This window comes from Archocentrus centrarchus, chromosome 15 (genome assembly GCF_007364275.1).
Source record: "Archocentrus centrarchus isolate MPI-CPG fArcCen1 chromosome 15, fArcCen1, whole genome shotgun sequence".
Classification (NCBI taxonomy): Eukaryota; Metazoa; Chordata; class Actinopteri; order Cichliformes; family Cichlidae; genus Archocentrus; species Archocentrus centrarchus.
In genome coordinates, this window is record NC_044360.1 from 3,362,505 (window position 1) to 3,382,109 (window position 19,605).

Sequence of the window (19,605 nt, forward strand, 5' to 3'; positions counted from 1 at the left end):
AGCATCCTTTGTACAGAGAGTGTCCTTTCTCCGTTAAATGCAGGTGTACAGCTGAGTCGTTGAGCTGGCTCCCCCGTGCTCCCCTGTGCCATGCATTTGTGCTGCTTGGTCGAAGCACTCCTCACTGCACTGCAGAGGTGGCAAAAGTACTGACATTCTGTACTTAAGTAGAAGTACAAGTACTTATGTTAAAAAATACTTTAGTAAAAGTCGAAGTACTGGTTCAACTTCTCTACTTAAGTAAAAGTAAAAAAGTACAGGCTCTGAAATGTACTCAAAGTAAGAAAGTAAAAGTAGTTCTTTGGAGGATGTTTCTACCTGCTATTTTTGTGTAAAACAAACCGAACCTCATTATATATTATTGTAATAATATAAAATAGTACATGAGAATACAAATGTTATTCCAATCTAAATTTTAATCCTAATGAATGCACTCAGCTTGAATCTGTTATGTAGGACACAAACTGTTAAAGGGAATTTAAACACAGCTCTGTTCTCTGTGTCCTCCATAGTAGAGGGTGACTGTGCCTCCACCTAAACACCAACATGAGGATACTCAGGGGTTACAGAAGGTGGAGGAACCCTAAGATCAGCTGTAGAGGCTCTGCATGGGGAGAAGAATCACAACTTTCTATTGTGAGCTGCAGTAAATGATGTTGGTGTGCAGGCTGTGATCAGCTGACCTGCTGCTGCTGCTCTGAGGTTTACTGCTCTGCGTGGATGAAGTGAACTCACAAAGATGTAACCCAGTATTTCACAGCTATCTGAGCTGATCTCCATCCCCTACACTGACAGCATACAGGCTGTAGAAATGTTGGATTCAGTGAATGAATCTCAGCATCAGCAGCTTTGATTCAAACTCATCTCTGCTGCACTGATGTAACCTGTAACTCTGACCATGAACACAAACACTGCGCTCCAGTCCAACACAGAGCTTTACTGTAAATACAGTACAACAAGCTAACCTATTTATTAAACACTAAACTGCAGCATTTTCATAGAATCTTTGAATTACACAAAGTCAGCATACTTCAGTTTATTTTCCAGTCCTTACCTTTAAATCTAACCTCTCTTCTTCCTCTCCTGTCCTCTTTCTCCATCTCTGAGTGAACTTCTCTCTCTTTGCTCTCCCTGAAATACAGCAGCTCTTCTTTTAGCTAGCAGACACACTGTGTGACAAACTGCACACACTTTGTGTGTTTGCTGATATTTGTTGAGCATTTAGAAACGTTGCATTTACCTGCCACACGTTACTCCCTTCATGCTCGCTCCTCTTCAGTAGCGCTAGCTAAGCTGTTTATGTGCCGCAGCGCAACTTACGGACTCGGTCCGGCCCGATTATAGCGCTATAAATGATACATTAATTATATGGGTTTGCGTATTTAATCTCTTTGTACGAGATAAGCCCCGATGATGGAGGATACGCAGTACGATTGTCTCTTATATGTTATTATTCCTCCATTTAGGCTCAGATCGCTTTATGTTTGAAGGCGCACTGACCGGAAATGCAAACTTCTCTCTGACGTTAAAAAGTAACGAGTCTGTTTGAAAATGTAAGAAGTAGAAAGTACAGATACTTGCGTAAAAATGTAGGGAGTAAAAGTAAAAAGTAGTCAGAAAAATAAATACTTAAGTAAAGTACAGATACCTGAAAAATCTACTTAAGTACAGTAACGAAGTATTTGTACTTCGTTACTTCCCACCTCTGCTGCACTGCACAGCAAACACGTTGCTCTTTAGCTTGTGTTTGAGTGTTTTGTCCTCAGGATGAACCAGTTTTTGTCTAAGGGTGTTGCTGGGTCTGAAGTGCACTGGGATGCTTGCAGAAAATTCCTCTGAGTGTTGCTGACAAATCTGCCACATAAGGACGATAATGTTGTTCTGCCAATCTGTTTCTCGTGCTGCAGTATATGGTTCAGGATTGACTTGCTGAAATATGCAAGTACTTGCCTGAAAAAGAAGTCATCATGATGGGAGCATATGTTGCTGTTTGCAATTTAATGTTGAGGAACATTATTCTGACATTGTTCACAATTAGCAGATGCAGTTTGTTTGCAGACTAGCGCAGATTGTTGCCCATTTTGTGTCTCTCTAAAATGCTTTTGTTTAAAAACATTCATGTTACTGACCTGTTTCCCTCCAGCTGTTCCCTTTCAGTAACACTTACTTTGCCCGTCTTTGTCCTCCTGTCCCAACTGTTCTGAGATGTGTTGTTGCCATCAAATTCAAAACGAGCTAAAATTTCGCATGAAACAGTAAAATGTCTCGGCTCAAACATTTGATATGTTTTCTGTTTTGTTGCAAATCCCATAAACCAATATTTTATTTACAAATCACTGCATCCCAACTTTGATTTGGATTTGGGGTCATAAATCCAAAGAAACACACACACACAGGGCTAATTAGGGAAGGGGAGACAGATGGGGGATGAGGCTCAGCTGAACATAATTAAGATGATCGGCAGGGAAGACGTAAAACTTCAAGTACAAGAAACACCAAACAAACGAATACAGAGACAAGGAAACTCAGCAGCCACATTTAACGCCATTTTCTTTATTACTTTACAGTTTGGGGTGAATTCATTCCCATTGTGTTATACTCCCTGTATCCCAGCTTTGGTTGGAGCTCACATATTCTCTCAGCGTTTCATGTCTCTGTGCAGCGGTGCTCTCCAGGAGATCACACAGAATAAAGCAGAAACTCACCTTTATAAACTGAGAAAAAGTAAAAAAGTTTCAGTTGTGTGCAAAAGCAACAGAGAGGCAAACTTGAAAATGGTACCATGGAGACTAAAATAACAGCGCTGTGATGTTCTCTACACATTACAGCGGGGTTCAAAGGGTTGACACCATATCAAAAATCATGTCCTGGTTCATGTCATGAACCTGGAATTGAGCCATAATATTTGCACAATGAAGAGGTTCCTGAGCATGTGAACTCTTTTGTATAAGACATTTTTGATCCTTCAAAGTGGATGTCACCCAGGTGGATCAGTTTATCACAGTATTGCACTTGTTCAGATCAATAAAGTTGCAGCCGTTGTTCTAAATACGTCTGTGCCTCAAGGTTCCAGCAGACCATTACGACGTACCCGAGCGGGAAACAGTGTCAGGAGTCAGATTATGACTCTGGGAGGCTCTTAGAGACAGAACTGGAGCTGTAATTGGTTTTATGATTCTAATGATGAATGTGTGAAATACTTGATCTGAAATCTCTATAGTGATAAATACAGAAAACACTGAATAAATAAATCACTTAAAAATGACTGAAAATGACGATGGCTAACCGGACTAGTGTAACGTGGAGCTCTCAGCATGTCACCATCTTTTCTTTGTTCTGCTGAGTACACACTCGAAAAGAAAAGAGGCACAAAGGAAGCCAGGAAATTAGACAAATGCAGCACTCAAAATTGGCTCAGGGAACACTGGCTACAAGGCCCTGAAAATAGATTCCACTAACAAGTTTGGCATAAATAGGACAACACAGTTTTATGGGGAGATTTTAGGGGTAGTTCCATGCTTTTAGACATGCCTCTGGCCTGAAGAGAGCACAAAGACAGCACAGAGCAAACATTATCGAGCAGCTGGGTAAACAGACAAGCTGACAAAAAAAACAGAGGAAGAGGCGAGAATATATGTTCACTCAGGGCTGACTGGGTAACAGGACACAGTTGGAACCAATTAGAGAATTATGGTGGGAGGAAAGTAAAGACAGGAATTAAACCTACAGGACGGACGTGAGCCAAGTCATTTTAAAGATGTGAACGTTTTTAAGGGGCTTTCAAGCTCATTCCTAATCTGCGGACCTTTACAGGTCACACTGTCAGCTATGGTTATGTTTTTTCAAACAGATTTTCCCTCATGTTGTGTGTGTGTGTGTGTGTGAGAGAGAGGAAGAGTATGTTGGGATGAGGTCACAGTCTGCTGCTGACTCTAAATACTACATTATACAGTGTAATTCTTTCAAATATTCCAGGCATCCATCCACTCTCTTCCACTTATCCTTGTCAGGGTTGCAGGGGGGCTGGAGACTATCCCAGCTGTCATAGGGTGAGAGGCGGGGTACGCCCTGTACAGGTCGCCAGCCTGTCGCAGGGCTAACACAGACAACTATCCACACCTGTGGGCAATTTAGAACCACCAATTAACCTAACCCCAGTAACTGCACGTCTTTGGACTGTGGGAGGAAACCCACGCAGACACAGGGAGAACATGCAAACTCCACAGAGAGAGAGAGAGACCCGGGATAAGGTGGATTCAAACCCATTAACCCAGACCGTGAGGCAACAACGCTAACCACCACGGCACCACGCTGCCCTTTCAGATATTATGTATATGTATTATATTTGAATATGCAAGAATAAAAGAACTAAAATAAATAATTAGTAGTTCTCTCTCTTGTGCACCCCTCACACGGCACTCAGTCATCAAAGCTCTGAGGACACCTGCTGCGTGTAATGACGTGGTGTCTGTGACGTGTCACAACCTCGAGTGTTGCCCAGTTATCTGCTACGTTCTGATAAGTCATCCTGAAATCTCTGACCAGTGATCTGTTTTTATAAGAAGTTTTTATAAGAATATATTTGGATTTCCATGTCATTATGTCAAATATGAGGCAGCTCCCTCCCATGGACTGTTTCCTTATGCAGGACATCTGAGCCAAAATCCATTTGTAGGAAAGTTATTAATATTTACAACAACAAAATGAATGGATTACTATGACAATTCTTCATGAATATTTTATGACCTTCAGCTGCATTTGACTTTCTGCTGATGGTGTGTAAGAAAATTAGACTCTCATGGATGATGATGATGATCTAACTGCTTAATAATATTTAGCAGGTAGTAAGTTATTAGTCTTTTAAATGAATGAATCCCTGTAATCCTCTAATGAATCACAAGGTGGCTCCTCATGAAGGCACAAACTTGTCATGAGTCTTGATGAGTGGATGCAGAATGACGCCCAGTGGACGCACCGACTCTTGTGATAATCCCTTCACAGCCTGCTGTTGTTTTCTTTCGAGCACTTCACTCGGCAGCATGCGAGGACACAGCCGCTGACTGTAATCCCCCAGAAATCACAAGAATCGAAATCATAAACGTTTTAAACTTAAGCTTCTTAGTACTTTCTGCATGTTTCTGCATTTCATTGACACTTTTGTTGCTTGCAGTTTGGGATTATTTAGCACAGGGTGCATCCTCCCACGCTCTGCTCATACTTGGTGAACAGAGTTTGCAAAACTTCTTAACCTGTAAAAAAATGATCCAACATAAAGTTTTGTTTCATTACAGTTACCGGTGGACACAGACAATCCTTACAAGGGTAAAGATTACTTATACTGTGAGTCATCTTTTTCTGGCCACTTACTTTTACCAATTAATTATAGAGATTCGTCATTAGAAGGTATATAATTATCTTTTTAAAATGTTACCTTCAAATCTAGAAAAGTTGCTGAAGTGATGACCTTTTATCATCAGTTACTAGAAATAAGAACTCTAATTTAAACGGGTGATTCAAATGTATCTGTAGAGATATGAGTAATCCTAGAAAAACTGTAAATACTGGATGCAGCTGCAGTTATGAGTGTGGGCTTCGCTTGTTGTGTGGAACGGCCACAGGTGTAGCTGGAGTCACCTCTCCACTCTGACCCTGTCAGACAGATGACTATTATGTGAGGAACTCAGGAGCTCTGAAAGGCCAACAGACCTTCTGGGCGGATGTTCCATTTAAATAAAAGCAGTCAGTACTGCAGCAGCAAACGGCTCTTTATCGGCCGGGGGCTCCCTCCCTGTGCCCGCGTGGGTTTCCTCCGGGTACTCCAGCCTCCTCCCACAAACTAAAATATGTTTATTCAACTTAAAATAATTTCTAACCTGGCTGCCTCAAAGTTTTACTGTCCAGAAACAGAAAAGCTTGAGCTGATTGTCTCTTTCTTTCCTTCTTTGCCTCCCTCTCTCTTCTCTCAGGTGGAGAGGTGTGTCAGCCTACTGGCGGAGTTCCTGGTTTCCTGGGCTTCAGCTGTCACACCTGTTTCCCATCTCCTCATCAGCCTGCAGTGTTTAACGCGTCCACTCTCCATCAGATTGTTGCCTTCATAGTGTGACTTCTCTGGTGAAAGGGTGACTGAAAAGTATTACTTTTGTGGGGAAACTAAGCTCACACTTGCTGCTTCACTTACCTGCTTCTACAAGCTGGTCCCCTACCTGCAGAGGAAAATAATTTACCTGTTACTCATCTGCCTGCCCTCTCTCCACCACACTCATCTACTGGATCCCTCTGGCCAGCCAGTAACCCCTCTAATGACCTGCTGAAAGAAATAACCAAGAAGTCAGACTCTAATTCCTCTTAATTATCGAACAGCTCAGATAACACTTACCTCCAGTGACTAGCGTGCAGAGCATCCTGCCTTGCTCCTGAAGAAAGACTGCTGCAGAAGTTTTCATGGCTCACACCCTCTAACTGTTTGTTTTATAACGTTGCTGCATGAATCACACGATGCAACATGTAACATGTTATCCAACAAAGACGAAGTTGTTCAACTTTGGTTTAAAGTTTGGCCTCAGCTGTAACGGGCCTCTTCTAAAAATGTGAAATCTTTCTTCCATCTTTTGAACCAGAGCAAAACATAATTACACAATTTATAACTCAAAGTGTTTGGACTCCAGTTTGCTATTGCCGAAGAATTGATTTCATTTCCCAAAAAATAAATTAAGACTGTCATTTTAAAAGTAAACTTTTCGACCGCAGCGTGTCTGCTGGATGAGCCGATAAAATCTGATCAATACTGAGGCGATGGGAGGAAATAGACTGCCATTAAACCACAACTTAAAGTTTTTACACTCTGATTTATTTGTATATAAAAAAAACCCCAACAAAATATCATTAACTGGGAGATTCAGTCTTTGTGGTGAAGTTATACTGACTCGGCTGCAGTATGTTTAATAGTTGAACGTGAGAGTTTCAATAATCTCATCTAAGTCTTGGCAGGAAAACCAACTTAAGTGCCATGAAGCCCTTCTTTCTCGGAGCTTCACCGATGAGCCTTCTAGATCTTAAAGGATTCACCACCTCGCATGTGTCTCTCAGATGGGTAATTTGGGTGCTGACATTAGGTCTCTCTTTATTTCCTCTTTTCTAAAAGAGACCGGAGGCTTTCGGGCCCAACCTTTGGTCCCCAGCCCCACTTCAGACTGACACGAAACCTCCAGAACTCGTTACCGCTGAACACGGCCTCACGTCCGAGCACTCGCTGCTGCTTCTAGTGCTCGTTCAGCCCATTTAATGCATCTTTCACATGAACCTGTGGCTCATTGATGCAGATCAGTTACATCATAACAAATGAACTGATCTGAGTCACAGAGTAGCTTTCAGCGCTGCACTCAGTGAACGAGAGGAAGCCGGGTTTCTCCTTTTTAAAGAGGAAGAAAAATATTTTACAAAACAAGATGAGGAATATATTTTGAAAATATAAAATGCTGTCAGACATGAGAGAATCCAAGAAGCCCATCAAAGACAAAGCACAAAACAAGAGCAATAAAAAAATAAGTATTATAAAGTAAATTTGTTCAAGCACATTGGAGTGATGAGCACTAGATCACATGGGATTGGTTTGCAGCTGAGTGTGAAGCAGCAGGGATGAGAATCAGCACTTCCAAGTCTGAGGCCATGGCTCTCAGCAGGAGGGTTTAGTGCCCAGAACTTCTTCCCCAAGTGGAGTAGTTCAAGCATGGGATCTTGCTTACAAGTGAGGGGAGAGTGGAGTGGGATGTCTGGACTCTCCCTCTCAGCTCTACCGCTCAGTCAGCCGGGAGGGGCTCAGAGTGGAGCCGCTGCGCCTCCATATTGTAAAGAGCCAGTCGAGGAGGTTCTGACTGGGAAGCCTCATAGCTGAGGTCTTTCGGGCTTGTCCAACTGGGAGGAGACCGCAGGGCAGAGCCAGGACACGCCGAAGAGATAATATCTCTCAGCTGGCTTGGGAATGCCTCGATGCCCCTCTCCCAGAGGAGATAGGGCGAGGGTGGTGGCTAGGGAGAGGGAGATCTGAGCATCTCTACTTGCATTGCTTCACCTGTGAGGCCAGACCCAGATTAGGATGGATGAATGAATGAATAGATAGACAGTGAAGAAGGGTTATAGTCCCTCCACTTACAAGTATGTCTTCTTTACCAAAAATATGTTTGTTTTGTTTGCATCGAGGACATCCATAAAATAAATCACAATGACTAAATGAAAGTGGAACATGTTCTACTGATAGCCAATCATTATTATTATTATTATTATTAGATAAAACAAATCAGTACATAAGCATGAAAAAAGAGAAGATTTCAATCTGAAGAACAAAAGATGCAAAGATCTCTAACAGGAAAAAAAAAGGAAAAATTATTCACAGGACAACAACTGAATGCACACCCTGCTGAAGATGACTGACTGACTGACTAATAAGTCTGTTTATCACATTTTTAAAAATTCTCACCTTTAGAGATAAAAATCCTGTTTGCTGAAAAAGAGGCTCATTATGCTGTCAGGTCTTTGACCAGCAATGCTTCTGTTTCCACCGCAGCTCCTGCACACTTTAAATTACTGATCACAGCTATCATTATAACAGATTTATTGATCTGCCACTACTGATGGAGTTCATACTGCTTACCATTAGATGTCAGTAAAGCAGCACATCACACCTCTCCAGGGTTCTGCTCATGGAAGATACCTGTGCTGCATTTTAATATCTCTGCCTGCTGCATCTGGTGTCTCCACATGATCCTCCTGCTTACTCCATTCTGTCTTGCTGTTAACTGGATTCAAATTTTGCCAAATAAAAACCGACATTATTCAGGCAGTAACCCTGCATACGAGACTCAGCCTCAGGTGTTTGTTCTCCAATGACCTTCAGGGGAACGTGATGTCCTCACAAGGATGAAAATGCAGTACTGGAATTATTTTCCTTCAGTTGCCATTTAGAGGTATACTTTTTTTTTTGCTGCGTGGTTCATTTTTGGATTTAGCTCATGCTAGGTTAAAGCTAAGGGTTAGTGATTAAATGTCAGATTAAATGCCATGTTTAAATGTCAGGGAAGCAATTCGAGCCCTGAAATGCAAGACAACAAAGTTAAAAATCTTGTTTTTTATGCCATTTTTGTCCCCACTGCTCTAAAACAAATGTGCATGGGGAAGCAGTTTTCTCCTTTTTCTGCTCCCGTGCAGGGGCATAAACACAACATCAAAGTCAGTAGTTGCGTGAGGGGGGGGGGGGATGTTGAACCAAAATGATCTGTCAGCTCTACAAGAAGGCTGTGTCCACTCCAGAGACCTGTCCTTACAGGATCTGCTTCTTCTTCTCTACTTTGTATTGGAAAGGACACTGTGCTGACATCAGATAGAGCTGATGCTGAGGCAAATAAATAAATAAATAAATGACAGCATCAGTAGGGGATACACTTCAGTGTAAAATGCACAGCAGGGAGGAGGCTTTTAGAACATGCCATGTTTGAACATGACTGAGGCCGTGGGGAAATACCACACCCTAGTGGACAAACCGAGGAATTACATAATTATCTTTTGAATACTACAAAAATAAAATACATTACGCTGTATTAGTAGATGATGTAAATAACATTCTTCATACAGCAGTCTAGCACATTTTAATCATAGTGTTTTTCTACACTGTGATTGGATGGAGAGCAGTGACGCATGTATTTGATGATTGAATGAGATTATTTCAGTACACTAGTAATAATGCCATAGTACAACAACAACAATATTTTTATACTTTTTTAGATTATTGATTCAATTCTCATTTGCTGTCCATCTTGAAAGATAAAGGTGGTCTAAGTTTGTTTGCAAAGCACGACATCAGTGGAGTTCTTCTATTATTAGTATTGATAATTTCATGCTCCCGCAGCTTTATTAAAGGTGACATTTTCCCTCTGCCCATGCAGCTTCTTTGTCCCTCTGTGGTGGATACTTCCCAAGATTAAATTTGTCTTCTAAAAAAGCAGGACTCACGCTGGCAATGCCTTTAAACCTGAACCTGTTTTATTTGTTTGGTGAAACAAATGTGGGTGAGACTGCAGATGCTGTGAGATGCAGGTGTTGCTTAATCATCTTTTTTGTTTGCTGCTACCAGATGGCACAAAAACAGAGCACAATGCACCATCCAGAGTAACAACATGGTGTCAGTCTGAGTGAGACTGAGCCTCAGCAGCAAAGTGCAGTTCCTTGAATGGCCACTTGAGGTCGCTCCAAAGTCAGTCCTCGGTGACTCCCAAGTAAAAATTTTTACAGCAAAAAACAAATTTAGTTTTCCCACGGCCCAGTTCCTCCTTTCATCGCAGTCAATAAACCCGACCTCTCGACCATGTTTGTGATGCTAATGCATTTTAATGCAGTTATCTAATGCTAATTAAATGTTATTTACTGATAGTTAGCAGGTATGTGTGTGTGTGTGTGGCCTCTCCTCCAAATATGGTCCATTCTGGCTTAAAAAAAAAAGAATTAATTTGTGCTGCTGGGATGGTGCTGTTAATCAATCAGTCCATCCTTCCATCCATCCACTTCCGCGGGCTGGGTCATGGGGGCAGCAGCCGCCTAAGCAGAGAAGCCCAGACCTCCCTCTCCCCAGCCACCTCCACCTGCTCATCCAGGGGGGCGCCAAGGCCTTCCCAGACCAGCTGAGAGATATAATCTGTCCAGCATGTCCTGGGTCTGCCCCGGGGCCTCCTCCCAGTAAGACATGCCTGGAACACCTCACCCAAGAGGCTCCCAGGAGGCATCCTAGTCAGATGCCCGAACCACCTCAACTGGCTCCTTTCGATGTAGAGGAGCAGCGGCTCTACTTTGACCCCCTCCCGGTCAGGGGCCAGACAAAGAGCGATTCCAAAGACCCCTATGGAAGAGTCAACAAGGGAACTGTTTACCCTCCTTGGAATAGGGTTACCAGGGCCCCACCCTGGAGCCAGGCCTGGGGAGGGACCTTGAGGGAGACCGTCTGATGGCCAGGCATCAGCCCGTGATGCCCAGCTGGGCGCAGCCTGAAGAGACGACATGGGTCCACCTTCCTGTAGGACCACCACCCACAGTAGGCGTTGTAGGGGTCGGGTGCAATGTGAGTCGGGTGGTGGCCAAGGGTGGAGGCCCTGGCGGACCGATCTCCAGCTATAGAGACTGGTGCTGTTAATGAATCACATATTTGAGGTTCATGCATAGCGATGGTCTGAAAGCAGGGAAAATAGCTTTGGAAGATATGAAGAAAGTTTTATAAATAGTTTGTGGAAAAAGTAATGCTTTTTTATAGTTTTAGTTACCATTTGATTTCTTTATTAATACAGTTTAGTTTCATTTACTGTTCAGCAAATGAAACTTTTACTGATATTCAGCTTTTGTTCTTCATTGATTTAAATTTTTTTTTTTTGTCTGATTTCTACTGCAGATTATATTTCTTTTTTTCAGCCCCCCCCAAAACAAACAAACAAACAAACAAAAAAACCCTGCTAACTGCCAGCCCTGGGGTTTTGTGCGAGTGATGATTATATTGTGATTCATCAGGCTCTGATCAACACAATGACGATAGCCACAACTCATACATGTAAACAATGTAAGTCATAGCTGGAGAGATTTTTATGCATTTTAATTTCAGTTTGGAGGTGGACTTGATAAGTACAAAAATGAAGCACTGCCAAACTTTAAAGCCAGTTTGTCACACCTGTTGACCCACGTCAAACGCTGCAGAGCAGTTCAGCCTGTAATCATAAAAACACATGACACGACATGCACACATTCTCCAGAGCAGCCCGTTTCTCTGCAGCAGCGATGGTGGAGCTACATAGTAGCCAGAGGCGGCTGTGGCCGCCTCAAACTAAGGCCGGGATGATTGCCCACACAGGCACTGACAGCTGTGGACATCACAGAAGAGAGTGTGATCTTATTTTATTCATTTCTATTAGCTTAGAGTATGCTTGAAGGATTTGTATCAGTTTGTTTGCAGAGTCCCTTGGCAGAGAGCAGAAAATCAAATTTCACTGACATTATCACTACTGGACAGCTGAAGTCTCTGTCCTGGTATCACAAAGCTGGAGAAGCAGGTCAAGAGGGAATGCAAACACTGCTGTCTCCTTCTTACAGATGTGAGGTAGTAACTGACCTCTTCACACAACCTCTCATTATATCCAGCATCCACTGTGGTGCCTCTGTAGCGCCGCGGTCACACAAATGTCTGCTCAGAGCCTTGAGTTCAGCCTCTGATGACCAAACCTGACCCTTGCATATTTGCAGATGTGGAAACTATAACGCAAGCAATTGAAAAGCTAAATCAGGGGCTAAGCACACATACTCACAGAACTGTTAACATCCAGTGGCTACTTTTCTGGCAGAATGTATTTGCAGACACACTTATCCACATTTGTTCACTCACAGGCACAAAATGTTCCATTTAAATTGTAAGGCCAAACACCACCTTAATATAAACCCTCTAAGACTGACTACACCTGTTTGCACTGCAGTAGTGCTCTAGAGAATTATAATAATAGAAATGGGACGTTACTTTGTGACATGACACCACCTTAACAAAGCCACAACAGTATAGTTAGTATAGTAGTTTCTTACTCTTGGATTTAACATCTTTTACTTGGGGTGGCTGTGGCTCAGGAGGTAGAGGAGATCACCTACTAATCGGAAGGTTGGCGGTTTGATCCCTGGCTGCTCCAGTCTGCATGCCAAAGTATCCTCGGGCAAGATACTGAACCCCAAGTTGCTCTCCAATGCAAGCGTTGGAGTGTGAGTGTGTGCGAATGTTAGAAAGCACTTAAGCTTAGCAAGAAGTGCGTGCATGAATGTGTGTGAGTGTGTGAATGAGGCATGTTGTGTAAAGTGCTCTACATAGAGTAGAAAAGCGCTGCATTAAGAACCAGTCTGTTCACCATTTACTTGGAACCAGTTGAGGTGGTTCAGACATCTGACAGGATGCCTACTGGACATTTCTGAAACATCTCACCCAGGAGATGTCCAGTAGGCATCCCGGCAGATGTCTGAACCACCTCAACTGGGAGGAGACCCAGGACATGTCTCTTGGCTGAACTGGGAACGCCTCAGTGTAACCCCCCGCCCCAGAGGAATTAGAGTTAGTGGCTGGGGAGAAGTGGGGGGTATGGGCATCTTTCAGATGCAGGTATTTGACAGAAATTGGATGGCTACACACTGAAAGATGGATAATATACAATAAAGCAAGTATTTCTCTGACTTAAACTTTTTTCTCCTCATACCTTTCTGTTGGTTGCTCACGACTGCAACTGTGTATTTAATGTCCAAGTACTATGAAGTGTAATTCCCGTCTGCTGAGTCTGCAGAAATACAAACTTGGGGAAAGTGCTGCATATAGGGCTCCAAATTTCTGCCAGAGAACCCTCATGCACTTGATTCACAGTGAGTCTAATTATTTTATAAGCTTTATCAACATAATTCACACCAAAAAAAAAAAAAAAAACTACTTTCACGGTGCAGGCCTCTGGAATGCATGTCTACTTAATTTAATTCAGTTTAATTTTATTTATATATTTCCAGTTCAGTCATCTCAAGGAGCTTTAGGTTGTAAGGTAAAGACCCGTCAATATTAGCCAGAACCTCAACAATCAGACAATCCTCCTTAAGCCTAATTGTAGGACATCAGTTTCTCTGCACTCCATCCTAAGAATGAATGTTTCTGGAGATGTGCTGTGTGTGTGTGTGTGTGTGTGTGTGTGTGTGTGTGTGTGTGTGTGTGTGTGTGTGTGTGTGTGTGTGTGTGTGTGTGTGTGTGTGTGTGTGTGTGAGGTGATAAGCAGAGGTTATGGAGGCTGAAACATGAGGCCCTTTACTGATTTGCAGTGCGGTGACTTAAAAAATGTTGAGCAAATCACAGGAGTTTTGGATGTTTCATTGTTTGCATTGTGATTCTTGCAGGCCAGGCACTCACTGAAATGAACTTTTATACATGACTCTCTAGTGATTTGTTGTGATAAACAATAAATTAAACCTATTGTTTCCATATGAGAGCATCATCAAAAAACCACTTAATTTGAAAGGAAAAGGATTAGTTTTTATACCCATTAGATCCTGGTAATTCCATATTGCTAAAAGAAATTAAAAATGCATACAAAATCAAAACTTGGGTCTTATGAGGTTCAGTTAAGGAGACTTGAGAAATGTTAGAAAATTCCACAGCTAATACCGAAATTGCAAAAGTAAGCAAGTATAATCAATACAGCTTCTGCTGCGCTGCTTTGATACGATATATTGGCATAGCGCTGCTACATTTCCCGAGCAGGCCAGGGGTATGAAGGGCATAACAATTAAAAGTTAAACAGGAGAAAGACTGGGAGAAACAGATAAGTCTAAGTGACACTTTTTTATTAAAAATTAAAGTACACTACTCAGAACAGGGGCCAGATAAGGACAGGACACAAAGAAACTTCCTGCAAGTCTGTGAAAATCCAGAGTAAAAACATAACCTGGAAGGAAGTCAAAAACATAAAAGAAAAGCAAAAGCAGGTAAAAGCTACCAGGCTTGGTTCACTATTATAGAGCACACAAACAGCCTGAGTGCTTCCCAAATGGCCCACTGGATTCTAGCTGTGCTTCCTGTTTCAGCTTTTGTAGCTTGGTCCGGACGAACCGGTGGAAACAGCTGCGCTGGATCACCTGCTGCAGAAGAAACAAGGGCAGAACACGGAGGGTGCAGAGACAGCGACGCCACGAAACACATATGTACCACTGCAGCACACAACGAGCCCACATATTTTCATACGTTATTAAACGTGCACATTTTATTAAACACCATTATGTCGTTTGAGTGTGTTATTACCAGGAAGACATTCTCTTAGGGCCTGTAAAACCTATTAAAGTATGAATTCAGGGCACAGACTTTCATCTGTTGACAACTCTATTTCTGGGCTTGAGAGATTTTGAAGTATGTCTCACGCTGAGAGCTTCATCCCCACCAAAAGTGAGTTTTGTTTATGTGATGCCTTGCAAACAACTTTTTTTTTTTTAGGTGACCTGACTAGAAACTGGTTTGGCTTCTTAGATACTTGATAACATGTTTAACTGATGCTGCACAGTACTGAGCCGTTTGCATCAAACACCTTTAAATGAAATATATGTTCATGTAGAATTTGTGTGAACAGAGGGGGGGGGGGGGGGGGGGGGTAAGGGGGGGGGGGGGGGGGTGGAAGGGGGGGGGGGGGGGGGGGTTAACAAAAGTGCACTTGGCCCTGACAGTGGAGCTGATCAGATATCACCGTCGGTAAGCATTTTTTCAAATGTTCTTGTGTTTTGAAAGCGGTAATAAGAGGCCTCGGGGAGAAAATCGAGATGAAAGGATGACTGCAACAAAAGAATGATCAAGAACTGATGAAAAAAATGATACACGGTAAACGTTTACGGCTCTGCTCTTAGGAGGAGTTTTGCTTTAAAATCGGCACTTTTCAAAATCACAAATATATAATACTGCAAATGTAATCCACACACACTGGAAATATCCAGTCATTCCATAGTTTTCTGTGCGCAGTTGTACCATACATTACTTGTTTAGACATTTAATTGCTTGGGAGTTATTTGCAATTAGCCTCCTCCAGTGCCTGAGGCAAAACTCTGCGACCCCTTGAGAATCTGAAAAGTGAAAATGTAATGGTAATTTCAGATGAAGAAAGGGTAATTAAAGACTAAACAATCTCCATTACAGCACACTATGAATGTGCCTTGTGATGTCCAGAATCCTCAGTGCTTGCTGCTGTTGTAGCGGGGTTAAATACATTTTTCACACGCATGTGTAATTACTCGTTTGAAGGAGGTTTATTCAGAGATGCTGAAGTGCTGCGTCTGCTGTGGTCATCGGCATCAGTAACGGCAGAAAATCCTCCTGTGATAATAACTCTGGATTATAAAGCGACTGATTATTGTCTGTTGACAGTTGCTGATTAGACAGTTTGTTTGCTCCCAAAATAGCTGAGATGCCTCCGGGGCAGCTAAATTAACTCTGATGAAGTGAACTTAGAAACACTCGTGGTAGCTTTTCCACACTTCAGTGGACACTGATGACTTTGCTGAAAACAGATAAAACTCTTTTGGATAATTACTGTGGCCGAGCTGCGACACACACATGCCCGATATGCAATTCAGCATAATCATCCTCAAACCCTGCCTCAGCAGTGCAACATGTAGCTGACACCTCACACTGTCAAGATACATCCTTGGGGCCGCAATGTCCTAATGGGAAAAGCATCTGCCTGTGTTATATGGTATATTCTGGCTGAACATTATGAGGTTTTTGCCCTCCCACTGGGATCTCAGCAGCACTGCCCTTGACTTTGTGAGACATAACAAGAAGAAAACATAAAAACATCAAGTAGCAGGGGAAAGAAAAAGAAAGTCATAATATAGAAAGGGATAAAATGCTACATGGCCAGCAAAAATCAAACCAAAAGGTGCAACAAAAGTGTTATATTGAGGGGTTAAACTGGACCGATATGATCCAGAACGGCATTCTGTCAGCTTCACTTAAGGTGTAATCAAATCTGAGAGTCAGTTTAATACGAGAGATAATTTTGTGTGTGCTGCAGCCTGCCATAGCGTGCAGCTGACAACAGAGAGTTGCTTGCTTAGCTCTATGAAAATAATGTCATCCCACACCTTCAGGAAATCCTTGTTTCCTTCTCATCGTTGTGATGCGTTCATGCTGCAGATGTCAGTAAAGTCGTGGTTGGGGAACTTCACTGTCTCGCTGAGGGCTCTGGCTAGCACTACAGAAGAGGAGCCACTATAAATGGAGTAACATTTAGAATTTGCAGGTAATTTAAGATGTTTCAAACAGCTCAACAAGTATCAACAAACATAAACTGTTTCTGCTGGGATCACAATATGTCTGCACGTAAAGGCACAGGACAGCAGAGGCACAGATCAGCTGTTTACAGTAAATATGCAAAGAAAATAAATAAGGCAGTTTTAGGCTTTTTTGCTAAATTTTCTCTTCGACAACCCTAGAGTAAGTCAGTTTTTATGTAGCACACCAGCTCAGCTGTATTAATGCTTAAACCTGTGTATCATACAGGGTGTGGCTGCTTTGTGTGACGGGTCGGTGGCCTTTTGTCATGTTCTTGTTTAACTTTGTCTTGTTGGTCAGACTGAAAGAGACTAAAAAGAGTTCCTGCTCAGTTTGCCAAGTGATTAAATTTTGTTTTAAATCCCGCTTTTAGCCAACAAATTTAGCATTCCATTGAATCTCATTATGGATTTACTTTGCTAACCGAGCTAGCTAGCCAGTAGCTGACAACTTCTCAAGTCCACCCTATCATCCAGATTGGTTCATGAGATGGTGTCAGTGAAACAATCACTGAAACAAAAACTAATCATGTTTTCCAGACCTTGAATGGGTCCATCATACTCCATGGAAAATCTCATGTGGTCAATAAAGGAAAAGTGAAGGATAGCAGGGACCCAGAGCCAAAAAATGCTATAACATCCATCTATTCATTTTCTTAACGTCATAGGACGGCAGGAGCCACGTGACACAGGGTGAGCGACTGGGTGTGCCCTGCCTATCACAAATGTTTTAAGATGTAATTTTCAAAATGTTGAATTACTCCTTTAAATTGAGAAGAAAAGCAGCATTTGTTAGCTCTAATGTGACCCGAGGATCAGCTGAAATTGTTGTGCATTTCTGTTTTTGCCTTCTTAATTTCTTTACTGATGCCTTTTGTCAGTCTTGATTGCAGCAATACTGTTTAGAATTTGATCATTTAGCATTCCACAAACCATAATTAGACATAAATTGAATCTCATCTTAAAGAAGGTAAACAAATGGAAGCCTGAGAAAATTAAAGATATCAGGTCCTGACGCCCTGCGGAAAGCGGGCTTGTCTTATTTTCCCACACAGAGCATCTTCTCATCTGAACAATTTCAAGAACACTTTCATTACACATTAAGGGCTCAACAGTATAATGCAAATGCCTCCATTACATTGGCTTCAAATACAAGAATATATCAAACATATAATATGCCAAGTAAGATGCATTATTTTGCAATTATTTTGTAGATCCAGCCTAAACCACTTAGTTGTAAACAAGGCAGAATTCTATAGTAGATTAGTCAGGCAGTGTCACATTTGGACGACGATGATGGGCAGAAAATTACCCGTTTCGCATACCTCCACTATTTATTTAGGCTGCTATTTCCACTCTGAAGAGCTTGATGATAGAAGAGGAAGATGAGTGAGTGTCCTGCCATGCGGATAGTTGAGACGTGCTTTTATGCAAAGCTCCCATTAGCCTGCAGCTCTGACACACAGCCGGCATCTCACCTAGAAACCAGAAGTTCAGTGAGCGAGCGCAGCTTTAAAACAGCTTTGCTGCAATTTTTCTCCTGCTCGAGGTCCAAAAACTTTCTAATAAGTTGTCATATTTAAAAATAAAATAGATGGTTGCAGGTAAAATAACAGTTTCTGATATATAATTTATTTATTTAAAGATTATTTATAAGCTATCACATCTAGAGAGATATGAGGCGATGGGCAGCAGAGGAGTCGGAGCTGATGCAAATTTTTTCAGGAATTAGGTCAGTTATATTGAAGTCTTCGGTTAATTGTCAGATCAAGAATCCTCTGTGGAGAAAACCATCAGACTGCAGAGAGAATGTCGGCTCTCATTACAGTGCAAGTAGGTCAATGGCAGTCGAGGAGCGTTAGTGAGGGATTGCACTGACTGCTGATGACCTCCGCTGGGGGACTTCGACCAAACACCATATACTAATGTGAAGACGAACAATGCCCGCGCTCCTGCAGGGGCACAAGAGCTCCTGCCGTGGACGGACACACACAACTGAGTGAAAGTTTAATGAGTCAGATGCAAGGCTATTAAGATTCATGTTTTCAAAGGAAAATGAGGAAAAATAAAAGTTCAACATGTTGATGATGCTCTTTGATCAAAGTCAGATAAGACACAAGTCTCATCTGACATCTTCCTCCCATGGCTACTCCAATGCTCTTAGGAGAACATGTGTAATCCTCTGGGATGGGGTTAAAAGGTCAATTAAATTTGTTATTTGAAACAGAAGCATCGAAACACTGGTTTGACTGAAAAAGGACATCCAGGTGGTTCACTGGATACAAACTCCCTCTGAAATGGAAATGTGGGTTGAGGAGATTTGAACAGTGATATAGGTCAATAAGAGGCCTGTGGCTTTTAATGTATTTATTTTTAGTGAGTTGAAGCCTGATTTTCTCAGCCAGATTAGAACAGTAAGAGTTAAAACTGCGGTTCTGTTGACGAGGTGTGTTCTGCCTTTCCAAAACCCATCGATGTCAACTAAGGAAATAGAAATCTGTGGGGTTGTGCCTGTACTGCAGAATCAGGACTGAAAAGCAGTCAACGGTTTGTCATGTCCCACAGTTTTGAAGGAAGACACGTGTTTGCATGTTTGCGGAGTCAAGTCGATTAGAGCCAGTCGGAGCTTACGCAGGAAACCCAGAAGTCTGACACACACTCGAAGTTCTTCTGTCTCAAAGGTCCAGAGTCCTCAGAGGAAAGGTGTTCAGCGTGGTAAAGCCTACCTGGGACAAACACGTGCAATACTACTGCTTATTA